The sequence below is a fragment of the Melanostigma gelatinosum genome (genome assembly GCF_949748355.1).
Source record: "Melanostigma gelatinosum genome assembly, chromosome: 22".
Lineage (NCBI taxonomy): Eukaryota > Metazoa > Chordata > Actinopteri > Perciformes > Zoarcidae > Melanostigma > Melanostigma gelatinosum.
In genome coordinates this window covers 10,366,006-10,373,628 of record NC_136655.1, presented here as the reverse complement: position 1 = coordinate 10,373,628, position 7,623 = coordinate 10,366,006, and positions in this window count along the sequence as shown.

Below are 7,623 nucleotides of genomic sequence, written 5' to 3'. Positions count from 1 at the left end.
GATACATTGAGGGTCTTTTTACTGTTAGGTGAAATACTTACACACACACCAGTACTTTATGCTTTATTTGTCACCACAAGTGCGATGTGTACAGGAGATAACATTACTTCCAGGTTAAGGTAATAAACAGCTAGTTAAGGAAATACAACAGCCTACACAGCGTAAGCAGGAGAGGTTAGTCTGGCTCTCTCCAAAGTTTAAAATGCCGACCAACTCCTGAATCATTTGCAGGTTTTATTTGTACTGAAACCAAAATGTGTCATTGTCATATAACACACAAAGTGCAATGTGTTAATAAGAAGCTTTGCAGGTGCTAAAAGGTGTGTTCTTTCAACTTTGGTCATGCTAAGCTAGGCTAATCACCTCCCAGCTCCAGCCTGTACTTAACAGATTGGTATCAATCTGCACCGTTGACACTTAGTGAGAGACGGTGAAAAAGCATATTTCCCAAAATGTTGATCACTTCTTAGAATTTATATAAAAGGAATTATTTCAACAACTAAAAACCTCGTCAAATTTACATAATTCTAACCCTAAAAAGTGGGATTTCTTTTTCTCGTGCTTGTATAACCAGCTGTCATAAATTGTTAATGTTTATGCTCATCATTCATATGATGACAGAAAGTTAGGCGACATATCTTTGCCAGACCCTACATCCAGTAATGTGTCCACAATCAATCATGTATTTGTGTCTTTGTTGTTGTCCCGGAGCAACACATTGAACTCCTACCTGCTTACTCACACAAGCACTGGATACGAACGTCAGCTTACTGTCTAAAATGTAAATATCCAGTGGGAAGAAAAACGGCACCATAATACAATAAAGGCAGCATCAATGGCTGACATAACAACCTACACGCTACCTTTAATGTTGATGCCAAAGAAAATGAAGCATATAGAAGATCCAATTTTAGCTCATGAACAGTATGCAGCGTTTTGTTATTTTTGAGTAGATTGTGTTTCGCACCGATTTGTTTTAAACAATGAGATGCCGTCTACTCGGTGGCTGATGATGGTGCCTGTAAACTGCTCATTAGCTCAGCAGTGACCCTGGGCCTGCTTTGCCTGTGACTCATTTGTCTGAAATCCTAAACACTATTCCCACGCTTCACCACGGGATGAAAATTAAAAAAGAGAAAACTTGTGAATCCTAATGAAAGCAGCTTCGCCGAGCTTTACGCTCTCCCTCGAATATTGTCCTGAATTTGCATCGTTCTGCCGTTATATGGAAATATTGCCGACGTGTCATTGGAAGGCTTCGACGACTATATTAAACAAACAACACTATCCAATTTCTTGAAATGGTACACTGATCACGCGGCGCGTGGTCAGAATTGAATTTCGCTGTAATGTGATATTTGAACAGACTACATCTCGGTGAGGCGAGAGTGAAGGAAAGAGCCGTTCATAAATCATTCTTTGACATTGCTGCTTCATTACCCCTGACTTACTTTCTCCCAGCCTCTCTCTGTCTCTCATCAAAACTCCATAATCCCTGTCAAAGATGTTTGGATTGTAGGTTAAATGTGATTCACAAACAGGGCGAGAGAGAACGAGAGAGGAGGGAGGGATGGAGAGGACTATAATCTCCTCAGCATGAAGCTTTGTTCCAAACACTCTTATGATAATTACCTCTAGCTGGCTCCATACCTTTTTTATTTTTATTTTTATAGGCGCTGGGAGCGTGCAAATGGAACTAGTTTGTAATTATAATGCTCCCAAGTACAGAGAACGGTTCCCTCTGTGAGCACGTTGCAGAGCCGGTCATTGGCTTTTCGAGGCTGCCACCGGCCCCCGTTTCTCACCAGAAATGTCAGCTTGATGGATTCAAGTCAAGGTCAAATCTGAAAGCTCTGATTAAAAACTGAGCGCTGTTATGGATCAAATGTTGGGAGAGTAGCAGAGGAGAGTAGAGCCCTGCTTGCAGGCGCTGCAACCTAAGACCGTGGAAAATAGCTTTCGGTCAGCAGTCAACTACGCCAGGCACAGGCTTTTAGACCAAGTGGGTGGAGGACAGGAAGACAAACACCTGAAGCTGATCAACACAACACAAATACACACTGCCATGCCAAGCGAGCAAGTATTCTTTATTAGAAAAATCAAGAAGTTGAGAAGCAGCACCACAAATGTGATAGAAATCACAAGTCAGAGGCTTAACACTACTGCAGCATTTCACTGCTATTGATGGATCAAAGATGAGCTGCGAGCCGCCCCCCCCCCCACACACACAAGGTTGTTGGCCATTAAGACAGCTGTGTATCATCCACATAAATAATTCAGACTACTACTAATACTTCTGATTCAGATCATCTGAGCTATATATATACTGTGTGTGTATATATATATATATATATATATATATATATATATATATATATATATATATATATATATATATATACACACACACACACACACACACTGTATATATATATATGAATTATTATTGTTGCTAACAATGTAGTGGTGCTGGGACGTTTTAATCATTTGCAGATTCACTACATACTGAGTATCTTTCCAAGACTTCCACACCGCACTACTATTGAGTTGATGTAAGGGAGTTTAACTTAATAGGGGAGCACACTGAAATAAGCAATGTTTGCAGTGTCCCGCAATGTTTGCAGTGTCCCATATTACCTATAAATCTAATCCACTGTAGGGATTTGCCAATGAAATATCTAAAAACAGTGTTTTTAAGACCGTGGTAACCTCTGAGGGACACTTTGTCCCACTGTAGAGGGCTTCTTTTAACACTAAATTGAGATAGTAGTAGGACTAAGTTGTTGTCGGACTAATAGTGGGAAGCTGTATTTAACAAAAACAAGTATATCAGCAGTACATTTGCTAAGGTACATACAGATCTCAAAAGTGAATCAATACAAAGAGTTATTCTCTCTATTTTGCACGGCACTACGGTATAGTGATGCTAAATCACAAGAAACAGAGGAGAGATAATCATATAAAAAGGGAACGTAGGGAACCCACATTAAGTGGGAAGTCATGAAAGCATCCATATTATTGTGACATTTCTAACCAGTGTGCTTATCCGGCACGGGCTGTACTGTCTATAAGTGATTCATCTCCCGGAGATAAAAGCAAACAAATGCTGCCTGGAGAGATATCTGATGGTAGCTGTCCGTGGTGCTGAATTTACCCTCTCTCTCTTTCTCTACCCTCTACCCTCTGCCGGTCCGTCTGTGTCCATCTGCCCCGGGCCTGTGTGCGAGCACACATTGCCAATGTCACTCAAGACTGTCAAAGCAAGGCTGCTGACAACCACCACCTTTCACACAGCGACTATAATGTCCGCCGTCAGTTGAAATATAGGCAATCGCTGTGCGCATAGTGTCGGCGGTTGCAGTCAATACGTCCTTTTTACTGTTTCAATAGAAGCCTTAAATGTCACCTGGCAGGAGACAGACAACAACATAGCTCTGACCCACTCAGATAGGTGTCAGTTCCCTTCACACAAACACTGGCCATTCCCCTATCAGACATACATCAAGCGTTCCACTATCTTCAAAGGAATGTGCCAGCCGACGTGATTGGGTGTGTGGGAAGCAGCAGGCTGCAGCTGCGGCACAGTTAAAGACACTAGCTGATTGACAGCACCAGCGGTGTGGCGGTCTGGGAGACACACATCCCTTTCAACAAGAAACATCTCACCCTCCTGCAGCCAAACCATGCCTGGGAAATGAAGACCGAGCCGGGGATGAAACAGTCCCATGCACCCATTGTTCATGCACAGATGCAGACATATGCATGTACATGGATGGAGCACAAACAAATGTGCATGCACATAAATGAATACCAGGACTATGAGTCTGAATGTTACATGCTGATGTTGAGCAGGTAGAGGGTTTACCATGTTCAGCATCTTAATTTAGCGCGTTAGCATGCTGACACTAATCAGCACTGAACGTGTTTAAGGCTCAGGCAGATTTTGTCATTTGTCGAAAAATTACAATCAATCCAACAGACACATATTTCAGCCTGGACCAAGATGGCGGACTGAATGACAGGCCGTTAGCATGGTTCAAAATATGAATGCACAAACCACCACAACAATAAATTACCATATTGATTTACACAAAAGGATTTCACTCATTTCATCTCTTCATAGCGCCGTAAAATGCAATGTCAAAGCACTCACAACAGCTGACCTGACACCTAAATTGATGGAATCGTGGCTTTTTAAAAATCTCGACCACAATTGACATGTTTTTTCACCCCCCTGATTGATTATTGTCTTTTCTTAAATAATTGAATTTCACCAGCCATGCGAGTACACATCAACTGCTGATTTTATCCACAGCACTTCATTTAGTCATCAAAAGGCTTCACTCTTTTATCTTTCTCCGTTCTGAAGCAAAAGAGGCCCTTTTGTTATTTCCAAGAAATGAATCCATTGTGTTCATGGCACGGACGAACAATCATAACGAATGAAGTATTACTTCACAAGGGACGCAAAGGGAGCGATGATTTTAATTTAGAATGTGTTTGAGAAGCATGTCAAAATGCTGTGGCGGTTGAGAAATGAACAGTGGGCTGGCTTCTTATGGAGAGCTTACTTCTGTAATAGAAGACGCTGTCACTAATATTAAAAAGGCATCTGTTTTGCTGCATTTCACACGTCATAGAACACGCGGATCTCTTTTGGAATATGATGTCTCCTTAAATCTATCACTGTTTCTATTAGTAATTCAACTTCTTATTGCTCTAATAAGTACATTTCATGGCTTTATGTAATATTAATTTCACACATTTAAGAGAGGCCCATGACTCACTGACTGATTCTCAGTGACTTTCACAGTTTAGAATTCTAATCCAAATTTTTTGTGAACTAATTTAATCCTAAAATGCCCATCTGGTACATCAACATCAATTAAAGATGGCTGAGAGTTCAGTGCTCTGTGCGTTGGGTTATATGTGATGCATTCACATTTTACCCTGAAACTCTCACCCACAGTGTTTGAGCCAGGAGTGTCTGGGAGGGGGTCCACTGGGCCCAGTGCATACATGAACATCTCTTTTCCCTTAGCTGGCTGTACACCGGTGAGGGCTGAAGAATAATACTACATTAATATAAGAATTGATATTTGACAGAATATGATATATAGTGGAAAATATAAGTTTTTCTTTTTATCACATTAACATGTTCTGAGGGAATATTTGGCGCAGGAAGGTTTTATAGATGGGACATTTAATTGTTATTTTTCACCGTGGTTCGAACCTGCACCGAGCAGGATAACTGACAGTTTTAACGACCTATTCTCTCGTAGAAGTATTCACAAATGACACTTTTTTTTTTGTCCCATCACATTCACTGAAGATAACATTTTCACACAGAATAACTTTCTATTCTTAAAAGGCAGTTTTGTGAGGAGACACTCTGTTAGAGAAGCAGCATGAAATTCATGAGCAACGGTCTCATACTACTCCCACAAACAATAAAGTTTGGGGTGCCACTCCGTTTCTCTCTCTCTCCTCCCTCTCAGCAATGCATACAACTGTAACATTCCCTTCCATGAATAGCATTTGCAAGAAATGGAGAAAGGCCTTTTTCTGAGAATGAATTTCCTCCCCAAGTCCCTTTCGGTAACATGAGAAATCAGCAAGAAGAATGTGCTCAATCCAATTATCTTCCTCCGTACTCAGGGGTGCCAAGGAGCCTTGAACAGATTGAAGATGGCTCGGGTTGATTCAGGTAAATGGACCGAACCCCTCACTCAAGTATTTAGAAAGAAGCCTCTCAATTAATCTCACACATGAATAACAGCAATATTTTTGAGCAATATTAATCAGGGTTCCACGGCCAGCACAGAAACAGCTCATTAAGGTCAACAAGGATTTACTGCTTGCTGCTAATGTTGGGGTTTTCATTTCCAGAGTTACGTGGACGACACACAACTCAGTGCCACTGACTGGTAGTGACATAGACACATTTTCTAATGTTATGGATTGTCTCTCTGTTATCGAATGCTGGATTTCACAAAACGTCCTGCGTCAAAATCTAAGATCCCTTTACGTGACCCCCTGACCTGACATGTGACTTAAAAAGGAATCCTGGGAAGCTGTCCTTCAACATCAAACCTCCCCCTTGCTACTTGGGGGGGATTTTAGACTCAGAGTTCTGTTTTGATATGAAAGCCACCAAGGTAGTACAAACATGCTTTCTCCAATTTAGGAATATTGCTTAAAAAAAAAGATATCAGGGGGTCCTTTATCTCGTCACATGACATCTGGATTATTGTAATTCCCTGTATTACGGGCACAGCCAAAAGCACATCTCATGTCTCCAGCTCGTCCAAAGCTCAGTTGCCAGACTACATGTACTATAAATACTACTAAACACCCTAAGAGACAAGTCCATACCATTCTAATTATTGCAAAACTACTCTGGATACCCGTTAGATTTAATCTTATTCTGTTTAGCAAAGTACTGTAGAAATAAAGTTTATTAGTAGTAATGTTATTGAAGGCGGTGAAGCTTGAGCTACAGCTCTGCAGCAACAAGCCTCCTCCTATCAGGAAAGCAGGAGCCAGACTCGCATTGCATTCTTTCTGCCCACCAGACTTTACCTACTTTGTTCCCAATGCAAGACGACAGCTTTGATGTAAGGCCTTGTCTTCTCCAGTATGCTACATCTGACTTTAATGGGGAACCAATGCATTTGTCATGGCGAATCACAAACGTTTTGTAAAAGGTTTCCTCCAAACCTAAAGCAAAAGGTACCAGTGATTTTTTCCATGCTAAACCCAGAAGACATCTTTCCCCACACTAGTCCCAGCATGCGCCTGGGACCAGTCATTGTGGTGACCTCAATAAAATGAGTGGGCACTGAGCTGCAATTGATTTTGTCGGTACAAAAATATATTTTTGTGTTGTATTCCTGTTGAAGATCGATGCTTTGCTTTTGTATGTACACAGAGCACATAGACCTACGTATGGATGTATGGATGAACATGTAAGGAAAGAGATACACGAATGGATCAATAGATGAAATGAATGCTTCATGTGTGTCGAGATAAATAAAAAGAGAACAGAGAAGCCGTACAGCAGAGACGGAGACTCTATATCATGTCGGATTCAGTTTGTTGCCAGTGCTCCGTTCCTGTGGGGAGCAATTTGCTCGTTTTCCTCCAGGCTCCAACAGCGACAATGCCGACACCTTCTCCACCTCCAAAATGAAGAGGCCTCTGCTGTGGAAATCACCTCTCAGTTTGGCCTCTCCACTCCTAGATCCCTCATCTCCTGTGCCGTAACCTCTGAAAGCACCCGCCGTGCGACCATTACCCAGGCACTGGGGCTTTAAGCAGGGGAAGATGGATCTAGAGGCTGTCCCGAGCCAAAGCTCCACACATCCCTCCTCTGTATTCCACACCATTACTTGTCTAGCCGCCTGCCTAGCTTTCCTGCCTCCTCTTTCTCTCTCGCTGATTTTCTTTCTTCCCCCCTCTTTTTTTGTTTCGTTAGCCGCTACAGTACATGGCTGTAAAAAGATATAAATATCTGGAGGCAAGAGCCACATCCAATAAAACAAAGTGATGTGAAGGACTGTGACAGGCGATCACACCATTTGAGGCCTGTGACAGAGAGTTATTCGCTCAGTTAAGGCGGGT